Below are 26,962 nucleotides of genomic sequence, written 5' to 3'. Positions count from 1 at the left end.
TGGCAGTTTTACTTTATTTTCCAAATGGCAAAACTTATGTCTACCTATTATCCCCTCATGCCATTTGAAACCATACAATAAAAAACTTTCCCCCCATGTTTGCAACCAGATTTTCTTTCTTCTGAGCTTTGTAGCTCTTTTGTTATAAGTTGTGATATCTACATTTGTTCAAAATCAGTATTTTGTCTAACAACATAAAATAACTGTTTTCCTGAATTTTTTGACCAGTTAAAAGAAAGCAAGTCAAATATACAGTGCAGATATGAAATCTGTTAGCTGGTTTAGTTGTTACCTGGGGTTTTCCCAATATGACATATGTCTGTAATTTGGAGCACCAATCCTTTAAAGCTACATAATTACATTTATATATTAAAAACGTCCCAGGATTGTTTTACCATCAGAGTGGATGTACAGCATATACTAATTTAGCTGTAGTCAAGTCAATGTACAGTCTAATTATTACAGAAAATAGAAAAATCATAAAGTATGATTTGCATATTTAAAAAGGAGATTCATCAAAGTAGAAGGTAGTAGAGCCAGGCACTCGCAGATTAACTGCAAAACATTTATTGACACAACATGTTTCGGTCAAAGCCCTTTTTCAAGTGTTAAAAAGGAGATTCAGTTAATCTCACTTGATTTGGAAAACATAGAGGTGGGGGCACAAGGCAGCCCTGCCCTACAGGGCTTCTTTGGACACCCCACCAACCCGTGCTCCCTAGCAGTTAGGAGGTGGGTATAGAGAGTGAGGGGGTGGTGCATATGGGCATCTCTGTTTGCCCCTTATGAATAAAGTGTGTAACCTTTGTATTCATGGGTGATATGCAGTGCATTCTGGAGCAAAATTACCTGTGGCCACATGCACTATTGTGTCAAGGGTGAGGTTAGGGGGCACTGTGGAGTCAGAGGTGGGAAGGTGAGTCCTAAAGGCAGGCATTGGCTGTGCACGAGAGGAGCTGAAAGGCAGGACAGGAACAGGGTGAAGAGGGTGATGAGTCTGTTGGAGGACGGGGGACGTAAGGAACACTACTGGACTGGACTGGACAGGACGGTGCAGACGTAGATCAGGACAGAATGGGATGGTGCGGGCTTAGAACAGAACTGGACAGGACAGAACAGGAGACTGGAACAATACAGAGTGGGCAAAGAACAGAATTGGACTAGACAGGACAGAACAGGAGACTGATACAGTACAGAGCAGGCAAAGAACAGAACTGGACTGAACTGGACAGGACAGTGAGGGCATAGAAAAGGACAGGAACAGGACCAGAGCAGGTATGGGAGGGAAAGGAAGAGCAAAATAAGGCAAGGTGCAAGGTACAAGATATAAAGCAGAACAGGACTGGAAGCAGGAACAAGGTCAGACAAGTCAAGGTCAAGGCAAGGAAGACAAGGCAGGGTAAAGGCTAGAGCAGGAACCAAGCTAGGATTGATGCCACAGTGCTTAGAAAGGCCACTGCTCAGGCAAGGAGGGCTGGCCTTATATAGGGCAGGTACAATATAAAAGAGACGCCTTTGGATGCTACAAACAGGGGTGATCCCAAATTTATTCCATGATGCTATCAGAAAATATAACCACAATCAAAGTTTCAGGACCACATGTCCCTTCCTCAGTGATAGTGAGACTACGCTGCTTTGCAACCTTTATAGGGAAAAAACAGCGACACCTACTGGTAGTCAGATAAAATAACCCAATATACTGAAACATAATTATAATCAATTATATATAGTCCAAAGCTGTGTATCAGATAAAATCCAAACATTTCATGTAGGTGTCCATATAAAAAGTCCACAACTGTCTTTTTCTTTTGTGTTAATCCATCCAAAGAAAGTCCATGAGTATTAACAAAAAGAAAAAAACATTTTTTACAGAATACAGAAAAAATTTTGTTCAAAATCTCAAAACCATAGCAGACATAAATATGGAATATATTAATTTATTACTCACTGACTAGGATAAGGAGAAGGACATCTCTATCTCACTTGTATAATATAGAATTTCATCCTTCTCCATAACTGTAAAAATAGGGCAAAGTCAGCCCTGCTTGGCTGACCTCAACCCACTAATCAGGCTGCTGATGAAGAAGGACTGCAAGGGCCAGGTGACAAATAGTGAGCAACCCTGCTTCAACTGGCCCAATGGTTAAGGCATTGCACCAGAAACCTGACGGTCTATGGCTCGAATCCCAGCAGAGCCTGACGCGGTGGTAGACAGGGTGTACTGTGTTCCATTTAATTTAAGGTGTTATTTACTAAAATCTGAATTTTTATCATTATTTTGTTAAAACAATTTTGACCAAACTCCCATCCACAATTTTTACCTTATTTATCAATAAATTAACCTTGAAAAAATCTGATGCAAGAAAAAACTCGATAAAAGAAAAAAATCCAAAACGTGAGATTTTTTTGGGATTTGATGCCTGAAAACCACAAATTATTTGGATTATTGTACAAAACCCAGTGCAGATCATGAAATATTCCAAATGTAAAAGTGACATATGCTATTGACTTCTACATGACCTCTGCAGTTTTGAGATGGAGTATTTTCAAATTTGGACTTTTAGCAGCCTTGGGGTATAATAAATCATGAATAATTTGAGGAGGTTTTTTCCCACAAAAAAATTGTGTTTTCCCCTGAAAATTCCAACCAGAAAAATGTGGGCTTTAGTAAATAACTCCCTAAATGTGCAGCACTTGCAGACTATACCAGGACTATACTGTCCTAATTTTTTACTATGTGAATTACAAATCCACATCAATGCTCTTCAATATTATATAACACTATCTCTAACTTAATACCACCATTGTGGCAGTCATATACTGCATTTAAAAAGGTTGTTTTAATGCTCTTGCATGAAAAACATTATAGGGGTTAACATAATAAAGAACAGCTGGAAGCCTAAAAATGTTTGATGGAAATTTTTTGCTTCCTTTTAAATATACACCCCCATATGTAAATCATACCAACAAATATGATGTTTGCTTTCAGTGTCGGACTGGGATGCCAGGGGCCCACCAGAAAACCTTAGTCTGAGGGCCCACTTTCCAAACTATTACACCTCCTCTCTTCACTCAACCTCTTTACTCTACATACTATACTATATTCTTCCATTATTAAGCCTCTTTGTTCTCATAAAGAAATAGGGAATCACCATGAAATAGGCCAAATGGTTAGAAGTAGTGATGGGCGAATTTGCGCTGTTTCGCTTCACTGAAAAATTTTTGTGGGCGTTTCGCGAATTTATTCGCTGGCGGCTAATCTCGCAAATTCGCTGCAAATTCGTGCCTGGCGAATAAATTCGCCCATCACTAGTTAGAAGCAAGAAGCCCACTGACCCCTGGGCCCACCGGGAGTTTTCCTGGTATCCCGGTGGGCCAGTCCGACACTGTTTGCTTTTAAACAGGTGACTAGTAAATGTTACCACTGGATTAAATAGGTAAATTGACCTTTAGCTTTAGTACATAACCCCTAACAACTTTAAAGGTGTAATAAACAACAGTTTTGTTGTTATACAGTAAGAAATAAACATATAAAGAAAGGAACATACATTTCAGAAATAAGACTATGAAGATTTTCATTCATCCAGGTCATGGTATATCTAGTATAGGTAAATCTAACAACAACTGGACTTGCTGAGTAATCAGTGAAGACGTTTCACTACTCGTCCGAGCAGCTTCTTCAGTTCAACTGACTGGTGTGGGAAGTTCTCGTCATATAAACTCTTCCACTAATCCAATCACAATAGCACATTGTAACTCTTCAAAGAGGTTACATCTGAAGAAATTCACAGAGGTGTAGATTCTGTGTAGTTACTGTGATAGGATTATCCAATGTGTCATACAGGTGTTACTTGTGAGAGTTGCATGAATGGATGTGTGAAGTGTTCTGAAACCGCCAGGGTACAGATGTTAGAACAGCATTGTATGTAGCAGACAGGTGGTGTCGATGTCCCCCGCCTCTGTTCAGGGATGGTTTATCCACCTTGACATGATTTTCTTGTTTGATCATGTTTTTAGATTTTTTAGATTTACCTATACTAGATATTTCAGAAATAAAGCACTCATATTTAATAGATTCTTTATATTCTCGTACTACAGTGTTGCCTTTAGAGATGTTGAAGTGGCCTCTTACATCTAAATATGGAACAACTACAGGCTGATTGAGCTGCCTTGGGATTCTCCATGGACTTGGTGGTTGACGTTCCTTGGTGTAGACTTTGGATATTAGTGGTTTCATCGCCTGGCTCATGGTAGGAAACAATCCAAATTGTGGGTTAGTTCAAAATGAATGACACAAAGAACTATGTAATGTGAGAAAAAGTAGCTTCACAGCATGGTTTATAAAAGGAATGCCAAAAATCTTAGATTGAGACCCTACAGGATCATAGTCTACCATAAAGGTATTAAACCACTCTGTTTTCTTAGACAACAACGTAACTACTAGGTTACCTTAGGATATTTTTTAACTGTCTCCACAACTTTGTCTTAAATACATTTTTAAATCCTAGCTGTATTTATTAATATGTACAGTATTTTCTTCATACAGTTGAAAAAAACAATAATTTACAGTGCTGCAGTTTGAGACAATTTAATTCTAATTATCATGGGGCTTGTTGGTCATCTAGTGCTTTTGTCACTTAATTACTGGAACTATCAATGATTATTAGCATAATTGGTGATGATGTGCAAGGAAAGGGCTATCAGTTGCATAACCAGCTTTTATTTTAAATATGATAAGAAATGATGTTGGAGTGTAAGTGCCGATAATCTTATACAAAGCCAGTGAATATATGATTGTTTTAGGGGCCGATGTGGTAGTATTATTTAAAGTGCAAGTGTCGACGATATTGTACAAAACCGATGTTACTATTACTATATATATATATATATTTTTTTCTCCTTCTGTGATATTATTGTTTTCTTTCACGACAATAGCACGGGTAACTGTCCTTTATAAAAGTGGCACTTGCCTTACAAAAGCACGGACACCTACACTTTATAAATACACTGGTAAAAAAGAAAAAAAAACACAGGTTTTTTTTTACTTTATAAAACACGGGCTTTGGCCCCCTAAGATATCACCAACACCCCTTATTTACTTATTTATTTATTTAGTTATGTGTGTATATATATATATGTATATATATATATGTATATGTATATATATATATATATATATATATATTTTTTTTTTTTTTCTCTTCTCCTCTTTCTTTGTGTTGTTGTGTTTAGTGGAACTTCTTTTGTTTTATTTGTAAGTTGGGAAAAAGAAACAATAATAAAAAAAAATTTTCAAATAAAAAAAAAAAAGAAATGATGTTGGAGGGAGCAAAGGGTGTATTTAATTGAGAGCAAATGGTGGATAGACTAAGGGTAAGGGAGTGATCAGAAGTCTTTTGTCCCAACAATAATTTATCTTTCCAATACAAAGTGAATGGGAATTACGATCTTATATTTAACACTAGGCAAGAGATACATGTCTGTCACATGACAGGGCAAGGTGTGGTTCCTATTCACTTTCTCATTTACCAGTTCAGGTCTTAGCAAAAATTTGCTATAGAACTGTGCCATCAACTCACAGAACTTTGAAATCCATATTAACAAACGACATCATTCTAGCCTAGTACTTTGGATATGGGATCTTCTTCATCCTGTTTTGATATATTAAAATATACTTTCTTGCATATACAAAACATTACAATTTATTGAAATTTTTTTTAAAGAATCTAACTTTGCATGCCTACAACTCTATAGAAACCATAAGAAGCAGTACAAAAACAAAGAAAACAGCAAAGTATCTTTATCCAAGCTCTCTTGGGGTTTCAGCTGAAATAATGGATGGTTTCTGGACGTATTGAAAGGAAATGATGAGTTAGATTAAGTATCCAAATGGAAAGAAGCCAGATATATTATTGTTAGATTTTCAGAAATACATAAAATATTAACTGTGCCTTTCAAATGGGATGTGTATCTATAAAGATTATTTTTTTAACATGGGAAATCCTGACATATTACTGGTGTTAGAAAAAAGCAATTGTTTCATTGTATTTTTTAGGTATTTTGTAGGCTTTTCTCTTCATCTCAATTCAAATCCATGTGGCCAATTGGGACATGGTTAGGGAAGCTATTTCTATGACATTTGACTGACCTTTGACCCTTATGGTAAGGTATATTACAACAAAATACTTAAATATATCTTAAAGGGATACTGTCATGGGAAAACATTTTTTTTCAAAATGAATCAGTTAATAGTGCTGCTCCAGCAGAATTCTGCATTGAAAACCATTTCTCAAAAGAGCAAACAGATTGTTTTATATTCAATTTTGAAATCTGACATAGGGCTAGACATTTTGTCAATTTCCCAGCTGCCCCCAGTCATGTGACTTGTGTTCTGATAAACTTAAATCACTCTTTACTGCTGTACTGCAAGTTAGAGTGATATCACCCCCTCCCTTTCCCCCCCCCCAGCAGCCAAACAAAAGAACAATGGGAAGGTAACCAGATAACAGCTCCCTAACACAAGATAACAGCTGCCTGGTAGATCTAAGAACAGCACTCAATAGTAAAAAAACCCATGTCCCACTGAGACACATTCAGTTACATTGAAAAGGAAAAACAGCAGCCTGTCAGAAACCATTTCTCTTCTAAAGTGCAGGCACAAGTCACATGACCAGGGGCAGCTGGGAAATTGACAAAATGTCTAGCCCCATGTCAGATTTCAAAATTGAATATAAAAAAATCTGTTTGCTCTTTTGAGAAATGGATTTCAATGCAGAATTCTGCTGGAGCAGCGCTATTTACAGATTCATTTTGAAAAAGAAATTTTTCCCCATGACAGTATCCCTTTAAGTATCATTGGCGAGTTTATCCATTTCATTGCAGTAGTTTTATTCTCTTAGATACTACATCAAGATATGGGCCACTTTCTTACATCTCACTTCCAACTCCTTAAAGAAAGCAGCTTTGCAAATGGCCCAGGAAGTTCTCAGTGACCCAGGAAGTTCTAGAAAATGTAGTATACATTGAAGCAAATCTCTGAAAAAGTTATTCACCCTAAATAATAATACATAATAGAATCTAATACATGTACAAATATTCACTAACCTCTTCCATTCTCCATTATATGCTAGAAAGTAATAGTCATCTCTGGTTTGTACCTTTATAAATTAAAGATGTTCTGCTTCCACCACCGAAGGCCTCCTGCCTCTTAATAGAAATCTGGACAAATGATTAACTGAACTTCATACCAACATGGAATTGCATCCTCAGAAGGAACAGTCCTGGTTTAAGGATGAAAAGCGTGGACTTCATTTCTAAGTCCTTAATATTATTGAGCAGCAGCAAATAATTATATGTATGTTTTGGATCATCAGGGCCCTTATTTATAGACAGAGTTACTGTATTATAGTAAAAGGTCACATGCTAGAAAATCAGAATATTATGTAAAAGTCCTGCAACAGGGAGAGAAAAACTAAACAAATTTAAAACTTTAAATTAATAAACAATATAACACCCTGGAAGGGGGGTCAAGTGATATCTCATCTGTTCACAGCTGCTTTTCAAGTAGAACACTTCTGTTACTTTTTCTTAAACCAATCAATTGATGGAGTAAAGAGTATTGCAGCTAAACTATAATAAAATAAATATTGTCATAATTTGATAATATTGGTTTCTATGTATTACTGCACCTGCGTAAACTTAGAGTATTTTATTGCATCTGAGAACTAAAGTATGCTATAACAGGAGTTATATGGCTACTTACTTAAATTCTAATTCATGGGGTTCCTGTCCTTAACTTTTACTAAGGTGTTGACTTACCTTAGCGTTCTAGGCTTCTCTTCCTGTGTGACTGCCTTCAGTTTCCTCAGGGACTCAAGCACATCTACTCCCTTGTCCTACTTTACTACAAGTTAGAAAATGAAACTAAAGGTTTGGTTTAAATGATTTAATCTACAGTCAATCAAAGCCCCATTTAACACAAACTGTGATTGGCTCTAGATTAAAAGAGAACTTCAATGCGTCTGTATAAGTAATGTTCCCTTCATTACATTAAGCCTTTTAAAATCTGTTTCATATTTTATGACTGAATTTAAAAATCTGTAAATGATAAAATCCTGGCTCCCAAAGACAAAGAATTGTAAGGGGAAACTAACCTAACTAAGGTCTGACAGTTTTCGTTCAAAGGTAGGAAAATATCCCAAATATGATATACAGATTCTTTGGAAAATGTGTCACAAGGAGAGGAACGCATAAGGATATAACTTGCACAACAAGGAAGCAAATTTAGGATTCAGGCCCAATTGTGAGACACTTAGGGGCAGATTTATCAAGGGTCGAATTGAAAATTCGAATTTTCAAGTTTTTTTTATAGTGAAAACTGTCAAATTCGACCAGGGAATTGTTAAAATTCAATTTGAGTTTTTTTAAAAAATTCTAATTTTTGAGATTTATCATACATTGGCCTTTAAAAACTCAAATTTGACTATTCACCACCTAAAACTTGCCAAATTGCTGTTTTAGTCAATGGGAGATGTCCTGGGATATGTGTGTGTGTGTGTGTGTGTGTGTCCGCAACTTGACATTTTAAATTAACATAATATTAAAGATAATTAGACTGATCAATAGGAAGATGCTGCCTTGCAGAACTAGGCTACTGCACTCGAGTCCATCCAGGGCACTAGCTATAAGAAATTTGTATCTTCTCCCTGTGCTTGCGTGGGTTTCCTCCCATACTCCAGTATTCCAGGTTCCTCCATACACTGCAAAATAATAGAGACAGATTAAATAGTTTGTTATAAAATTGATTATCGTCTGTGAATGCAACAAGGTTCTTAGATCGCAAGCTCCACTGGACCAACAGCAATTATTTAGAGTCACTGCAAACTGCTGCAGAATTGGCGCTATACTGTATAAATAAAGAATAATAAATAAAGATAATAGTATGGAAATGGAATGGAAAAATTACAAACTTACATAACTTAGGATAAGTACAAATATTTTTTTATGGCCAAACTTTCACTTGGCATTTGTCTCGAGGCACAATCATCTGAAAATATTTGACTCTTCTACTGTTTCAGAAGTGCAATAAAAAACACATTCATTGCAATCTAATAATGTTTTCATGGAAAAAATATATAATAGTTCATCAGGAAAGACTCTCTCATTCTGTGAAACATGAGTAGCCTTTGGATCAAGGAAAACCATTGCCCATTACATGAGACAAGTGGGAAGCTGAACATATGCCATGACTTTTAATAGAATAACTTTTAGTGAAATGCCAAAAATAAGTGTCACGATCAAAGGAGGTAGGAAAGGAGGAACACATATTCCCTATAAAAGCACATATTAATCTACAAAGGTACTATTTAATGTTGGCATTTTTTGTATAGTTGCTCTAGATGTATTTGTTTTAATATTGTAGAAAATCATTTCCTGTTTGACTGCAGGTACAGTCAATTCCTATGGGGGCTATTACAGGATGTTTTCTGTTAACCTCATCTCTTAGTGAAGAAAGAAAAATGTCTTGCCTTTTTAACAGTAGTTTATTTGCTTGCAATTATCTCTAACTGAAAAAACAGTTGTTAGGAAGCCTTTTTCGTTTCTTAACGTTTTAAAAAGAAAACAATCGATACAACTTTATTGCTAGTAGTACAGGAGAAATTCCAGGTGTTTTTCTCTAAACCGACATTTGAGAAAAGGAGGAAAGAAGAAAGAAATATGTCATTATTAGAATTTGTGTAAAATGAAATTATTACAAAAGATGAGACTGATGCAATATAACTAGTCAGGAGATGAGAGGTGTACTTTATTACATTTTGGCAGAGGAAAATGGAAATCCAGAAGGCTGAAAAGAATCTTATTGTATGCTTCCCATTTCCCCCCACTAGACAAATCCCTTTTCCGGAAAAAGGAATTGCTAACAATGTGAAACTGAGTTCATGTCTTGGGGGAAATAGTGGGTGTAAAAAGGAAAATTGGAAATACATTTAAAAGACTTTTTAAACACACACACACACCCACAAACATATATATATAACATGTATATAGGCTGTATATGCACTTTAAAAAAATATAGACGTTTGATTTGTTTCACCAAAACTCCCAGTGTTGCTGGTCTTTGTGAATGCTACACACATGATTTTGCCGTGCACCTGGGTACTCAACAGTTGAAGCGGTGTGCCACCCTACGCATAAATAAATATATATATATATATATATATATATATATATATATATATATATATATATATATTGTGGGGAATAGCTCAAAGCAGCCGGTAGGGCTCAGGTAAAACAGTTCTTACAGAGGAGACAGGAGGCTTGGGTTTGCAACAAAAGTGAAACAGGCTCCTGCCTGGGGTTTTATTGTTCAAACCAGACAACTTAAACAGGCACAATTTCCGTGCTAAACAGTCAAATAATAATGTAAACCTCACCGGTTTGCAGTGTTACAGTCCATAGGAAAGTTCCTTGCGGTGGTAACAAACATTTGCCATCTGGAGTTGCAGTCAAACACACAGTTTGTTCACAAAACACTTCACAGCGTGTGTTCAGAGGTTCTCTCTGACTCCCAGTACAACACACCCCCACTCCCCGCCAGGCTCCCTTAAACAGCCCCACCTGCGGACTAATTGGGCAGCATACTGAACTATCCTTGCTCCAGGGTCCTAACCTGTCTTACCCTGGAGATTTAAAGGAGCCAATACCTCAGGCTGGGTGCTATATACCTCCCATCATATACAGGCAGCCTATTGGGACATAGCTCTTTGTCACATACCTCCCCCCTCTGTTCGAACCCGGGGTTTCGGACACCATTAGCCACCATACAGTGGACCCTTGACAAGGCATCTGCATTACCTTGCAGTTTGCCTGCTCGGTGTTCCACTGTAAAATTGAAATTCTGCAAGGAAAGGAACCAACGTGTGACCCTTGCATTTCTTTCTTTTGCCTGTGACATCCAGGTTAAGGGAGAGTGGTCCGTAATGAGCACAAACTGGCGGCCCAGAAGGTAGTACCGCAAAGCTTCCAGTGCCCATTTAATTGCTAAGCACTCCCGCTCAACAATACTATAATTTTTTTCTGCAGGGGTCAACTTCCTGCTCAAGTAGACCACTGGATGCTCTTCTTCCCCAACTAACTGTGACAATACCGCACCTAATCCAACACCAGAGGCATCAGTTTGCACAACAAATTTCTCTTTGAAGTCTGGTGCGACCAACACTGGATCTTGGCATAAAACCACTTTCAAATCATGGAATGCCTCCTCTGCCTCTGGTCCCCACTTAATCATTGTGGACCCTTTCCCTTTGGTCAGGTCGGTCAAAGGAGCAGCCCTGCTTGCAAAATTTGGAATGAACCTACGATAATAGCCCACCATACCAAGAAAAGTACGAACCTGCTTTTTAGTGAGTGGCTGGGGCCAGTCTTTAATTGCCTCCACCTTGTTCACTTGAGGCTTGATAACACCTCTCCCTATAGTGTACCCCAGATAACGGGCTTCTTCCAAACCTAGGGCACATTTCTTGGGATTTGCCGTCAGGCCTGCTTCTCTAATGGAATTTAGGACGGCCTGTACTCTGGGGAGGTGACTTTGCCAATCCCTGCTAAAAATGACCACGTCATCCAAATAAGCAGAGGCAAAATGTTGATGAGGTCTAAGAATTTGGTCCATCATTCTTTGAAACGTGGCTGGGGCCCCCTGGAGGCCAAATGGCATACGAACATACTGGAAGAGCCCTTGTGGGGTAGAAAAGGCTGTTTTCTCCCTAGCTGTTTCTGACATTGGTACCTGCCAATACCCTCTAGTTAGGTCAAGAGTTGTTATGTACCTAGCAGGACCTAGTCGTTCAATCAACTCGTCAACCCTTGGCATAGGGTAAGCATCAAACTTTGAGACTTCATTTACCTTCCTGAAGTCATTGCAAAATCGTATAGACCCATCTGGTTTAGGAACAAGCACAATGGGACTATTCCACTCACTTACAGACTTCTCAATTACCCCCAAATCCAGCATCCTCTGCACTTCCTCGTCGACTGCCTGTCTACGGGCCTCTGGGATCCGATAGGGCTTAAGGCGGACCCGAACCTGAGGATCAGTAATGACATCATGTTTTATCAAATTTGTACAACCTGGTATGTCAGAAAACACCTCAGTGTTTCTTTGCAGAAACTCCCTGACTTCTTGCTTTTGTGGCTCTGACAAGGTTTCAGCTATTTTCACCTTTTGTATACCGTCCTGGGTAGGAGGAAGGGGTTGAATTATAGCCGTGAGGACTTCTCTGTCCTTCCAGGGTTTTATTAAGTTTACGTGGTAAAGCTGTTCTTTCTTCCTTTTATTTGGTTGGTAAACTTTATAGTTCACCTCACCTATTTTCTCGATTATTTCATACGGGCCCTGCCACTTAGCCAGGAACTTGCTCTCAACTGTTGGGACAAGAACCAATACTCGGTCCCCAGGGTTGAAAGTTCGAACCTTAGCTGAACGGTTGTAAACCCGACTCTGGGCCTTCTGTGCTTGCTGCATGTGTTCCCTGACTATGGGCATGACTGCAGCAATTCTATCCTGCATGAGGGTAACATGTTCCACCACACTCTTATGGGGTGTTACCTCTTGCTCCCAGGTCTCTTTTGCTACATCCAAGAGACCCCTGGGATGACGACCATACAATAACTCAAAGGGCGAAAAACCTGTGGATGACTGGGGCACCTCTCTAATGGCGAACATAAGGTATGGCAGGAGACAGTCCCAATCCCTCCCATCCTTATCTACCACCTTCTTTAACATGTTTTTCAGGGTTTTGTTAAAGCGCTCTACCAACCCATCAGTCTGGGGGTGATAAACAGAAGTTCTTAACTGTTTAATTTTCAAGAGCTTACATAGTTCCTTCATAACCCGAGACATAAAGGGTGTACCCTGGTCTGTGAGGACTTCTTTAGGAATGCCAGTGCGGGTAAACATATAGAACAGCTCTTTAGCAATATTTTTGGAGGCTGTGTTTCTTAAAGGGACTGCCTCAGGATACCGCGTAGCATAATCCATAATTACGAGAATATACTGATGCCCCCGAGCTGACTTAACCAGTGGCCCTACCAAGTCCATTGCAATTCTTTCAAATGGGACCTCAATGATAGGCAATGGCACTAGAGGGCTACGGAAGTGAGGTACCGGGGCAGACAGTTGGCATTCTGGGCAAGAGTCACAATACCCCTTCACCTCCGCAAATATACCGGGCCAATAAAACCTTTGTAAAATTCGCTGTTGGGTTTTCTCCTGACGTAGGTGACCACCCAGGGGGTGAGTGTGGGCCAGGTCCAAGACCATTCGCCTATAGGGCTGGGGCACTAACAACTGCTCTACCACCCCCCCTTGGACTTTGTCAACCCGATACAGTAAATCTTGACTGACAGAAAAATGAGGGAATACACTCTCAGCCCCAGGTTCCTGAGGTTCACCATTAATTACCTTAACATTTTCCCAGGCCCTATTCAGGGTAGGGTCCCTCATTTGGGCTGTTCCAAAGTTAACCCGAGAGACCTCCAAGTCTGGCATATCGGATGCTTCGGAGGGCTCCAAGGGCAACTCTGTTTCACCTGCTAGTACCTCTAGGGGAAAATTATCTGCTTCAAGCATGGTCTCCCCTTCAGTTACTACCTCTGAGTTAGGTTTACAAACCCCTGGTGCATCCTTAGGAATCCCTTTCTCAGACCCCTGTGGAGAACCCTCCTTTCGCCAGAGCTTCCAAAAGAGGGGAAAGTCTCGTCCCAAAATTACACTATGCATCAAAACAGAGGAAACACCCACTTCATGACATGCAGTACCAGTAACAGTTTCAAATGTCACTATAGCAGTGGGATAACTTTTACAGTCTCCATGAATACAGAGCACCCCAAGATTACGTTCATTAACTTGGTCTGGGCTTACCAAACTGGCGTGTACCATTGTGACTAAGCTCCCGGAATCCAACAGAGCTTGAACAGACTTTCCACCCACCTTTACCACCGCCATATGCAAGTCAGGGTCTGCGGTGCACGCAGGGTGAGCAAACAACGACACCTGTTGAGCCGAGTGACAATCCATGGGCTCTGCAGGTAGTGGGCACCTGGCAGCAACATGACCCCACTCATTACATCGCCAGCATTGCACTTGGCCTTGACCCTTGGTTGGAGGGGACAGCTGAGTTTTGTCAGCTCCTTTAGACCATTCTATAGCCTTTTGGTCAGCCCCAGTATCCTGAGGCAACGAATCACTGGCTTTTCCTGGGGACCTTGCAGATGGATGTTTTGTGGCTGGCTTGCGGTGTTGTGGAAACGATCCTAAGTTGTCCTCAGCGGCAATATAACGTTCCACCATTTCCACCAGGTGATCGGCTGTCTGGGGATCTGCATGACTCACCCATCTCCTCAAGGATGGCGGAAGAGCTCTCAGAAAGCGATCCATAGTGACCCTTTCCACGACTTGAGGAGCTGACAGAGATTCTGGCTGCAGCCACTTTTTCACAAGATGAATTAAGTCATACATCTGGGCACGGGGAGACCTCTCTTGCTGGTATGACCACTTGTGCACCCGTTGAGCTCGCACGGCTGAGGTGACACCCAAGCGGTGGAGTATCTCCGTTTTTAACTTGTCATAGTCTTTGGCATCGGCTATGGTCAAATCAAAGTATGCCTTTTGCGAATCCCCAGTCAGAAAAGGCGCTACCAGACCTGCCCACTGGGACTTGGGCCAAGACTCCCTCTCGGCAGTCCTTTCAAAAGTATGCAGATATGCCTCAACATCATCATGTGGCGTCATCTTTTGCAGAAAACGACTGGCCTTAATGGAGCTATCTGTGTTAGGGGCCCCACTCGACACATTGGACCCCAGTGCAATCATCTGCTGTACCACATCCGTCAAGAGTTGTCGATCAGCCTCAACCGCCTTTGCTAATGCTGTCAGTTGAGCTGCAAGCAAACAATTAGTCTCTTGCTGGGTGGCCATACTCTGCCTCTGGATGGTATTGGTCTCTTGCTGGGCAGCATTTGCCTCCTGCTGACTAGCATTGACTTTGGCCAGCTGCAACACAAGTTCCTCCATGTTGTTGAACTACAACTCCCACAGTCTGCAGCAGATAGCACTGCCCTTTTAACAATGGTTGTCCTATTATGCTCACTGTCTCTCTGTTGCCCGCATCCGAAACACCATTTGTGGGGAATAGCTCAAAGCAGCCGGTAGGGCTCAGGTAAAACAGTTCTTACAGAGGAGACAGGAGGCTTGGGTTTGCAACAAAAGTGAAACAGGCTCCTGCCTGGGGTTTTATTGTTCAAACCAGACAACTTAAACAGGCACAATTTCCGTGCTAAACAGTCAAATAATAATGTAAACCTCACCGGTTTGCAGTGTTACAGTCCATAGGAAAGTTCCTTGCGGTGGTAACAAACATTTGCCATCTGGAGTTGCAGTCAAACACACAGTTTGTTCACAAAACACTTCACAGCGTGTGTTCAGAGGTTCTCTCTGACTCCCAGTACAACACACCCCCACTCCCCGCCAGGCTCCCTTAAACAGCCCCACCTGCGGACTAATTGGGCAGCATACTGAACTATCCTTGCTCCAGGGTCCTAACCTGTCTTACCCTGGAGATTTAAAGGAGCCAATACCTCAGGCTGGGTGCTATATACCTCCCATCATATACAGGCAGCCTATTGGGACATAGCTCTTTGTCACAATATATATATATATATATATATATATATATATATATATATATATATATATATATATATATATATATATATATATATATATATATATATATATATATATATATATATAAGCTTTTCCCAGTTTCAAAATGAAATTCACATTCAATTTCCTCCAACAAGAAAATCACTATATAAATTGGATTGTGTATAAATGATTAAAAACACTTAATTGTAGTTTTCTACATAAAACGTGTGTTGCATTGAGCTGTCTCATGAACTTCTTTACATAGAATAACATTCCCTGCAAAATTCATGACAATGATGGGTGAGAACTGAGTACATGCCAGTATAAGTGAGTGATATGAGGCAGCGTTGATTTATCATAGTTTTTACTTTGTGCTTTATTTTTATTTTATACAATATATGGATGTGGCTCTGTGGAGGAGCATATCAAGAATAGGCATCCACGTATAGATATTAAATTTGAGCTTTTGTTTTGCAGCCTACCTTGGCATTAATTTCAAGGGTTGCACCAAATGCAGGATATATTTTGGATTCAGCCTTTCAGCTGGTACTGAATTAATTTCCTTAAACACATGTGACTTGTAACAACACAAACAAATAAATTGTGTACATTTTTACACAATTACATTGCGCTTGCAGTTCCTTGAAACCCTTGTGCATAAGTCGCCAACATTTTTTTGAAAGATTTGTGATTCAGCCACAAACTAATTTCAATTGCAAAAGGTGTGATAATTGCATTAAATAGATTGTTATGGTGGAACACGATGAACTATTTAACACTCATTTTGAAACTGAAACAACCGCTTATCATTTAGACCTTTGAAACCTTTTCTTCTCCTTTGCATGCCCAATAATCGAAAACAATAACAGGAATCTGTGCCCACTATTTCATGTATACTAGGTGCTGCAAAAGTGTCAATAATAATTCCACTTTGGAAAGTTCCTGGGAAAGCAAAGACATATTGGAGTGGTACATTTAGCCAAATTTCAAGATACAACTTGCTTGAATGAATTATAGAAAGACATTGATACTAGTAAATAGTAATTTATCCAAATAAGGGAACAAGGAGTTCTTTATTGTATATAGAGAACTCTTGTCTAGAACACTAGTCAAATCAGTGTAAAACCCATAGGAGCAAGTTCATTAGTCTTCATTAGTCTGAGATGCAGGTTTCCTTTGCTCTGTTCATTCACGTGTCTACTATTTGCAGTATTTGGATCCTCTGTTGTGTTATAGGTTTTTGTCTTTCTTTTCTTTCCATGGACGCAAAAAAAGTTGTACTATAGGATTCTAAATGAATACCAGTTACATTCTTATCATCTTACTCCATATATTTCAAAAGAGATAGCATAAAGTTCTTCCGGATATGGAAGAAGGGGCAGTGTGACCTCTATAGAACTGACAACAATGAAGCATAAACCTTCAGTGACCAATAGGCAAAGTAAACTTAAAAAGGACAGCTAGCTGTCACTCATTTACGCAATACACAAAATTAAAAGGAAAAATATTTTTCAAATACTGTATTGCTTCAAGATGAAGTTGAAGGAGTTTGCTATTACAGTTGGTGGAAATGATTCAACATTACCTCTTGTACAATGGTGTACCAATGTTTTAAAAGACCAGTAGCTGCACGATCACCTATACCCTAGAAATAAATAAAATGGTTTACAATACTACTGTAAACTATATGACAGTTTCAAGTTTTTCTAATCTCACACTTTTCTAATCCTCTAGCTATATGGAAATGGTTACTCTTAGGAAATGACCTTTGGCTCAGTGTTATAATGATGTGACTTTTACAAAATGTTAATGCAGTAGATAAAATAGAAAGCCAGATTTATTATATTTCTACCACTCTGTTTCAGACCTGATTTACCTTCTGTATTGATTGTGTCAGTAACTGTAAAAAAATATTTAGGGCATACAAGATTGTAACATGTAATTATGTGTGAAGTTCCAATCCATTTTCTTTCCCAGCAAATGTTTTATTTTATAAATCTGACGCTTCCTTTGGATCACTGCAATATTAAAGAATTGTTTGCAGCCCAAGGCATGTTACCAAGTTCCTGTCAGTTTGCGGATGTTTGCAATCCCATGACACCCACGAAAAAAGAGTGGGATGGATTACTCTAGAGAGGCACTGGGAAAATACACAGAAGAAGAGTACAGTATATTTTCCTTCCCAGGGTGGGGACAAGCTATTTTGTGAATAAATCAACTGAAAGCATGTTTGTTGACATCAAAATAAACGTTCTTTATACCTGGTAATGTCATTCTAACATTTTCAGAGGTTTTCATCCAAAAACACATTCTGCAAGCGTGGGATGCAATTTTGCATGAATTATAATGTATTAAAATGTATTGTATTAGAATGCTGGCTGTCTTATGGCATGTCATTTTGTTAAATCATTTACTGGAAAAATACTCAATGTAGAGCTTGGTAAGAGTGAGGGTTAACTCACCAAATGTGCTGGGAGTCCAGGTGCTCAAGCCCCAGACCTTCAGCTCGGGGAGGCAGACATTGTGCAAATGTTTGGGATAGGCTGGTACAAACCAGTTTTAATGCAGTTAATAAATTATTTATTAGTAGTGATTGGCTGAATTTATTTGCCAGGCGCGAATTCGCGGCAAATTACCGCAATTCGCTGCAGGCAAATAAATTCGCAAAAATTCGCCAGCAAATTTTTGTGGCGGTTCACAAATTTATTCGCCGGCAGGAAATCGTGGGAATTCATTGCTAATTTGCAGTTTTGCAAATTTTTAGCCGTTTCACGAATTTCTCAAGAAATTCACCAGTGTTTTGAGAAACGCCCCAAATTCGCCCATTACTATTTATTAGACAAAAAACATCCAAAAAAACACCTTACGCGTTTCATGCCTTATAATATAAGACAATATATTAACTGCAATTCAGAAAATGTTGTGTACCTTATTACATGTAAAAAATGCTTCATTGGACAAACCAGTTGTACTCTGAAGGAAAGGATCAGAGAACAAATACGTAATATTAGAGATGTGAACAGTTTTACTACTGTAGCAAAACATTTTTCTGAATGCAATAATAGGTCTCTTAATTATTTTTCTGTAACGGGTATAGAACAAATATCCCTACATATTAGAGGAGGTAACATTCTGGATAACCTTCTCAAACAGGAAGCAAAATGGATTTTCTTTTTGGAAACCAGACAACCATTGGGTCCGTATTCAATCTAATTTGAATTGTACAAATCGAAGTAATAGCGCATTCAATCGAATTCGATTCAAAGTTTTTCCAAAAAAAAAAACTTTGATTTTTCAAATGGGTTCTAGGATGACCACATAGGCTAAAACAGCAATTCGGCAGGTTTTAGATGGCGAATGGTCAAAGTTGAATTTTTAAAGAGACAGTACATTTTGAAATTCAAATTTTCAAATTTTTTTCAAATTCGAATTTGGACTATTCCCTAGTGGAAGTACACAAAAATTAGATCGAAATTTGAATTTTTTAAATTTGAATTTTCACTTCGACCTTTGATTAATCTGCCCCTTAGAGTACAATGTCTCCTGTTTTGTTTAAACTTTATCCAAATACCATCAAGTTCAACCCCTCCAAATGAAAACCCAGCATCCATACACACACCCCTCTCTACTTTTGATTAAATTCTATATACCCATACCTATACTAACTATAGAGCTTAGTATCACAATAGCCTTTGATATTATGTCTGTCCAAAAAATCATCCAAGCCATTCATAAAGGCATTAACAGAATCAGCCATCACAATATCACCTGGCAGTGCATTCCACAACCTCACTGTCCTGACTGTGAAGAACCCCCTACGTTGCTTCAAATGAAAGTTCTTTTCTTCTAGTCTAAAGGGGTGGCTTCTGGTACGGTGATCCACTTTATGGGTAAAAAGGTCCCCTGCTATTTGTCTATAATGTCCTCTAATGTACCTGTAAAGTGTAATCATGTCCCATCGCAAGCGCCTTCTTTCCAGAGAAAACAACCCCAACTTTGACAGACTACCCACATAATTTAAGTCTTTCATTCCTCTAACCAATTTAATTGCACGTCTCTGCACTCTCTCCAGCTCATTTATATCCCTCTTAAGGACTGGAGTCCAAAACTGCACTGCATACTCCAGATGAGGCCTTACCAAGGACGTATAAAGAGGCATAATTATGTTTTCATCCCTTGAGTTAATGCCCTTTTTTATGCAAGACAGAACTTTATTTGCTTTAGTAGCCACAGAATGACACTGCCCAGAATTAGACAACTTGTTATCTACAAAAACCCCTAGATCCTTCTTATTTAAGGAAACTCCCAACACACTGCCATTTAGTGTATAACTTACATTTATATTATTTTTGCCAAAGTGCATAACCTTGCATTTATCAACATTGAACCTCATTTTCCAGTTTGCTGCCCAGTTTTCCAATTTAGACAAATCACTCTGCAAAGTGGCAGCATCCTGCATGGAACCTATAGTTCTGCACAATTTAGTATCATCTGCAAAAATAGAAACAGTACTTTCAATGCCCACCTCCAGGTCATTAATAAACAAGTTGAAAAGCAAGGGACCTAGTATAAAGCCCTGCGGTACTCCACTAACAACACTGGTGCGGAACTTCACTATTAACTTCACTCTTTGATAAATATACCCCTATGTTCCAGGCCAACATTCCTTAATTTAACCAGTAACCTTTAGTGTGGCACTGTATCAAATGCTTTAGCAAAGTAAATCACATCCACTGCCATCCCAGAATCGAGGTCTCTGCTTACCTTCTCATAAAAAGAAATTAAGTTAGTCTGGCAAGATCTATTACGCATAAAACCATGCTGGCACAAACTCATAGTATTCTGATTTGCTATGAAGTCCAGTATCTTATCATTTACTATTAACCCTTCAAAAAGCTTTCCTACCACTGACGTCAGACTAACTGGCCTATAGTTTTGAGGCTGAGAACGGGATCCTTTTTTGAATAGAGGCACCACATTAGCAATTCGCCAGTCTCTCGGCACTATGCCAGATCTCAATGAATCCTGAAAAATTAAGTAAAGAGGTTTGGCAATCACAGAGCTAAGCTCACTAAGTACCCTGGGATGAATACCATCTGGCCTCGGACCTTTGTTAATCTTAACATGTTCTAGTCTCTTTTGAATTTCATCATGTGTGAACCATCCATCATTAGTTGTATTATTAGAATTGGGACTATTAAGAAGGAAACCTTCACTTATTGGTTCCTCATTTGTGTAGACAGATGAAAAATATGAGTTTAGAATCTGCGCTTTTATTTTGTTTTCATCAACCAGCTGACCCCCCTCTTATAGTAAGGGTCCCACCCCTTCCTGCTTCATTTTTTTACTATTAACATATTTAAAAAAAATTTTGGATTTTTTTTTACTGCTTGCTGCAATATCCTTTTCTATATCAATTTTAGCTTGCTTTATAGCTTCTTTGCATGATTTATTGGCCTCCTTGTACCTTATAAATGATTTGGCTGTCCCAGCTAACTTGAAAGCCTTAAAAGCATGTCTTTTCTTACCCACCTAAACACCAACGCTTCTATTGAACCAAAAAGGTTTTGCTTTGCAACGACGTTCCTTGCTTACAAGTGGAATATACTGACAAGTATATTTATTAAGCAGCATTTTAAAGACTTCCCATTTTTGTTCTGTGTTTAACCCTGTGAAACGCATTTCCCACTTAATATGTTGCAGAGATGCCCTTATACTGTCAAAGTATGCACGTCTGAAATTTAGTGTTTTAGTTACTCCCTTATAGAATTGCTTCTGCAACAGAATCTCAAAGGAGACCATGTTATGATCACTATTCCCTAAATGCTCACCCACACAAATGTTAGAGATGAGTTCAGTATTGTTAGTTATTACAAGGTCCAAAAGAGAGTTATTCCTAGTAGGTTCTTGAACGAGCTGGAAAATGTTGCCATTCAGCATATTTACAAACCTACTAGCTTTTTCTGTCTTAGCAACCCCATTACCCCAGGCAATGTCTGGATAATTGAAGTCACCCATAGCAACAACTTGACCCAGCTGTGAAGCCGCTTGTATCTGCAAGAGTAGCTGGGCCTCATACTCGACACTTATAAGAGGTGGTTTATAGCATACACCCATGATAATTCTTTTTGTAACCTTTTGCTCAGTCAAAATCTCTACCCAGAGGGATTCTACATCCTCACCAGTGCCCGCTATGGTTATTTCTTTAGCGCATGGCTTTAATTCAGGAAAAGCGCGTAAGGCCAGGCCCGGACTGGCAATCTGTGGGTTCTGGCAAATGCCAGAGGGGCTGCTGTATGGTTCAATAGAAAGTTACCATATAGTGGGTTGGTAGAGGGATGTTTGGGCTGGTAGAGGGCTGTTTGGGCCTCTGTGTACTTGGAATGGCAGGGCCTATTTTGACTCCCAGTCCAGGCCTGCGTAAGGCCTATGTATTTTCACAGTGCCCAGCAATAAAAAGCCTGTTTTTTATCGGAGTGCCGTTCATCTGTTGGTGTGTACATTTGTGGCAGTGGGGACACTGCGGACTGAGCACCTGACATCACAGGGAAGCAGCTAAGTGGTGGTGAGTTGAAGCGGTCCTAATTGGTGTTGTTTAATTCAGGCTTTACATACAAACACACTCTTCTACCCTTTTTAATCCCTCTGTCTCTCCTAAAAAGGGTGTAACCATTTAAATTCACAATCCAGTCACATGTTTCACCCCACCAGGTCTCAGTGATACCAATTATATCATAATTTTTAGAGCATGCAATTAATTCTAGGTCTCCCATTTTACCTGACAAACTCCTTGCATTTGCCAGCATACAGCGTAGGTTACTACTTTTACTTTTGAAATTTGCATTACTTAGTGGAGAATTATATGTTAAGTTAGTATTATTCTGTTTTCCTTGTAACAGAGGGACCTCCTTAGCTGGTAAACTGTATGCCCCCCCTCACTCCTCCCCTTACTAACCCCACTGCCCACATTAGATAATAGCAATTAAACCTCTCAAAATATTTTTAACCTATATTTGTAACTATGTACAGTATATGTAATATGTAATCTAGGATAGTCTAACCACATTTGTAAAAGTATTTTTGATCCTAAGCATAATTCCAATTGGTCCTTCCTAATTGTCCACTTTTTTTTTTACAAATGTTAAAATGGTTGAAACACTAAGGGGCCCATTTACTAAGGGTCGAAGTGAATTCCGGTACTTCGACCATCGAATAGGCCAAAATTCTATTCGCATTGAAAAAAACTTTGAATATTCGACCATTCGAAAATCGAAGTACTGTCTCTTTAAAAGACTTTGACTTTGACACTTTGCCACTTCGCCACCTTAAACCTGCCGATTTGCTATGTTAGCCTAGAACCTATAGGCAGTATTTGGCTATGTTTTTAGAAGTCAAAGTTTTTTTTTTGAAAATCGTTCGATCGATCAAATCGTTCAAATGGATTGATTTCTACATTCAATGGAACGATTTGAATTTGATCGAAAACGGCTAAATTCACTAAAAAAAAACCTTAAATCTGCCCCTATGGGTTATTTACAACTTCTGAGTGCAGTTGTGGCCACTGTGCCATGCCAGTCTGTTTCAATGAATTATACATTGTGCCTCTATTGTTGTGGGGATCCCTGGAGCTCTTAAAGGTGGCAGTAGCTCAAGGGTTCACACAACGACCTGCATTAATAGGCACAATTAACTTGTATAACATTTAAAAAGTAAAAAATAAATGTTTTATTTTTTTTTTCACCAAAAGTATTTACCATTTCTAAATGGTGAAAACCATTTTAACAAACCTCCTCTCAGGTTCCAAAATGGTTGTGCCAGCATATTTGAAGGTGGAGAAGTGGCTGGGGGCCAATCCTCCTTGTCAGGAAAAATTAAACTTGGGAAGAATACCTTTTTGCTTTCTTAAATACTTCTGGAAGAAGAAAGCCAGATCTGCTGTACTTGATATTCTTATAGTTATGGTTGATATGCTGGATAGAGCAATGTTTTCATATATCTGTAACCAAGTTATGACCTAAGAGGATAATAACCTCAATGGGGGCTTAAAAAGAAAAGTCTATGAACAACAGAGACATAGAGGGTTTAGACTTCCTGTAGTTAACCGTGAGATTACTGTATCTCCAAATAAAATATTAGCTATAACATATAGAAAATATTAAAGCATACAACCATATGACATATATTGCATATATAATTTATATATTGGTGGCAGATCTATAATAAAAAGAAAATATTACCTGTAATAGGACATTATACACATAGCATAGGTGATTAAACAAACCATGTAATTTATTTGTAGTACAATAGATTTATTGCTCATAAGTATAGTGCAACATAAAGCAAGATGACATGTGCACAGTAAAAAACAACATTTTCCAGTTAAGCATATAGCTTAAAATAGAACACCTGCTTTTTAATAGAATGATGACCCTCTGTGCCATCTTGATGATCCCCATGAGCAGTCTGTCATTGAACCCCAGGTTATGGAAAAATGAGTCACTGGAACTAAAATACGTGGAAAAATATTAGAAATGACTAGAATGTGAAAGCATAAAGATGTTTACAATTATGCTATTATGCTTTGCAGTATAGTTACCTATTGTTTTGTGTTATATTTCCTTAAGTGAATAAACTGTGAACTAGGCCCTATTAGCTCACTAACTCAAAGTTATACAAAGTAATATATATTGTTACTGAAGTTTATAATTTTTCAAACAACGATTGAGTGTTGCAGAGCACCAAATGAGTTCTGAAAAAACATTGAATTCAGCCTTTCTACAAGCATTTACCAGCTCAACAGGCAGGTGGCAAAAGAATCAGAGCTACCCCTTATTCATTCATATGGGAATCTTCTGCACTTAAAGGTACATTTGTGGGTCAAGCTCAATAACCCTGGCTAATGAATCATTGGCCCATGTATCATTATCGTTACCTGTCTGTTTTGTGCTGGGTCTGTCTGGCAGATCTAAGTGTGTAACTGATATGTCATTTGTGGTGGCAAGTGTATCTGTAGGTCTAAAGCAATGTGTCTAAGGAAATTCTGGTAGTCCATCTTTAGAGAAAAGTGTCTGATGTGGTATATCATTCATGTTTAAATGTTTCATGGAGCAGTTCTGTTTTACAGGTGTTTCTTCACTACAAAAGAAAGTAAGGGCAAGGGCAACAAAGTACAGGTATGGGTCCTGTTATTCAGAATATTTGGGACCTGGGGTTAATAAACTGGTAGATTTATCAAAGAGTGAAATACCACCTCTCTGCTCTCTCCATTAATTTCTATGGGATTTTTAAAGGCAGATTTATCAAATGGTGAACTTTCACTATCACCTTTTGATAAATACACCATTAAAAATCCCATAGAATGCAGACTGGGGAGATATCTAACTTCACTTTTTGATAAATCTACCCCCAGGTTTCAATTAAGTACAGTTTTATTATTACAGAGAAAAAAGGAAATACTTTTTAAAATGTTTCATTATTTGGATGAAATGGAGTCTACTGGAGATGGCCTTTCCAAAATTCTGAGCTTTCTGGATGACAGGTTTCCAGATGACAGATCATATTCCAGTAGGAACCAATGGAAACAAAATCTAATTTAGTAACCAACTGTCAGTACCTCTCATCCCTACTCTAAGTTTACTGACTTGTAGCACCTATCCTGTTTGCTCATCTCGCCCACATCATTAGAATTTGGTCAAAAATGTACCTTTCAACGCAGGTGTTTTCACCAGTTGGTTAATGTATACACATGGCAAGTAACATGCGGCTTTCCTAGGGATTAGAAATATACCATAACAGTGTCGGACTGGCCCACCGGGATACCAGGGAAACTCCCGGTGGGCCAAGGTGTCAGTGGGCCCTCCTGCTTCTAACCTTTTGGCCTATTTCATGGTCATTCTCTATTTCTTTATGGGAATAAAGAGGCTTAATAATGGAAGAATAGAGTATAGTATGTAGAGAAAAGAGACTAGGATAATAAGGAGGTTGAGTGAGGAGAGGAGGTATAAAAGTTTGTAAAGTGGGCCCTCAACCTAAGGTTTTCTGGTGGGCCAATGGTATTCCAGTCCGACACTGTGCCATAACATCTTTGGTATGAATATAATACCTTTTAATTCTCCCTTTTACAGTTACATGTACTTGCCCTTTAAAGCCATGAGCAGAAGTAGATATTAGTATACCTGTACTGTATTTCTATGCCATCTTACCTTACCCTTCACATAGGTAGAGATTGCTATGATATTTTACTAAACATAATTTATAATGCCCTGCAACAAGATATCACCTCCTGTCTGCAAAGAGCTCTTTTCTAGATTTCTGTGATCTTACATGCCACCCAACAAATCTTAGATACACTTGAAAATCTGTAGGCTCTAATTCTGTACAGCTGTTAAATGACACATATCACATATGGAACAGAAGTCAAAGCTACTGTGTCTCACAAAATTGATGAATGAGCCCAATGGAACCCTGGGCTTTTGTGTGCATTGGTGATTATGACAAATACTAAATATCCAAGCCAAATCTACTACCCTATAGAGCTGTGGATGGATGTTACTATTTTCTGAGAAGAAACTCTCTGGTGATAAAATGTTGTTGACCTTGTTAGTAGGAACATAATAAATCTTTTCTGATGGAACATTTTTGGCAATGCAGGTTGGAGAATGGACAAAAGAATAAAAAAGCAGGATGTGATTTTTTTCCAGTAGTGTACATGTGCGGATTGCCTGGGGGACTCAAGAATAATATAACAATAGCCAGGATTAGAAACTTTGGTTCCCATTCAGCTTTACATTACTTCAAGGCTCAGTTTTTTTTTTAAGCTTCCAAACTTACAACATTAATGCTGAAAAACGTGCTACTTCTTAAAAACACTTTTTGAGCAGCAGTACTTGTATCATATTTTTTATTTTTTGTTATTACGCACCAAGTATTTCCTCTATTACTGTATAGGTAGAATGTTCGGGACTTGGGGTTTTCCAGATAAAGGAAATTTCCGTAATCTGGATCACCATGCCTTAAATCTGCTAAAAATGATTTAAAAATGAAATAAACCCAAATGCACACATTTTATTGCAAATCAAATGTAAATGCATGGAAAATCCACCTGGCGGGATTTTCAGTGTTCAGCATGCTTATTGGCATCTGCACCTAATTCTGTTGCCATAGCTGTGCTGTTACTGAAAATGGGTGTGAATGGAAACCTGGAGCTACTGTACCACCTGGTCAGGAAGTGTTGGTAACTCCAGGGTTCCCCTGTGT

At 38.7% G+C, this 26,962-nt stretch overlaps 1 pseudogene; it reads left to right on the top strand.

Annotated features, from left to right (window-relative positions):
* The first annotated feature begins 991 nt into the window (after positions 1 to 991).
* LOC121395265 overlaps positions 992 to 26,962 on the top strand; it is an 80,337-nt pseudogene continuing 54,366 nt past the window's right edge.

Source organism: Xenopus laevis, chromosome 6S (genome assembly GCF_017654675.1).
Source record: "Xenopus laevis strain J_2021 chromosome 6S, Xenopus_laevis_v10.1, whole genome shotgun sequence".
Lineage (NCBI taxonomy): Eukaryota > Metazoa > Chordata > Amphibia > Anura > Pipidae > Xenopus > Xenopus laevis.
Note: the sequence above shows the minus strand (reverse complement) of the source record. Positions and strands in the feature narration are given on the sequence as shown.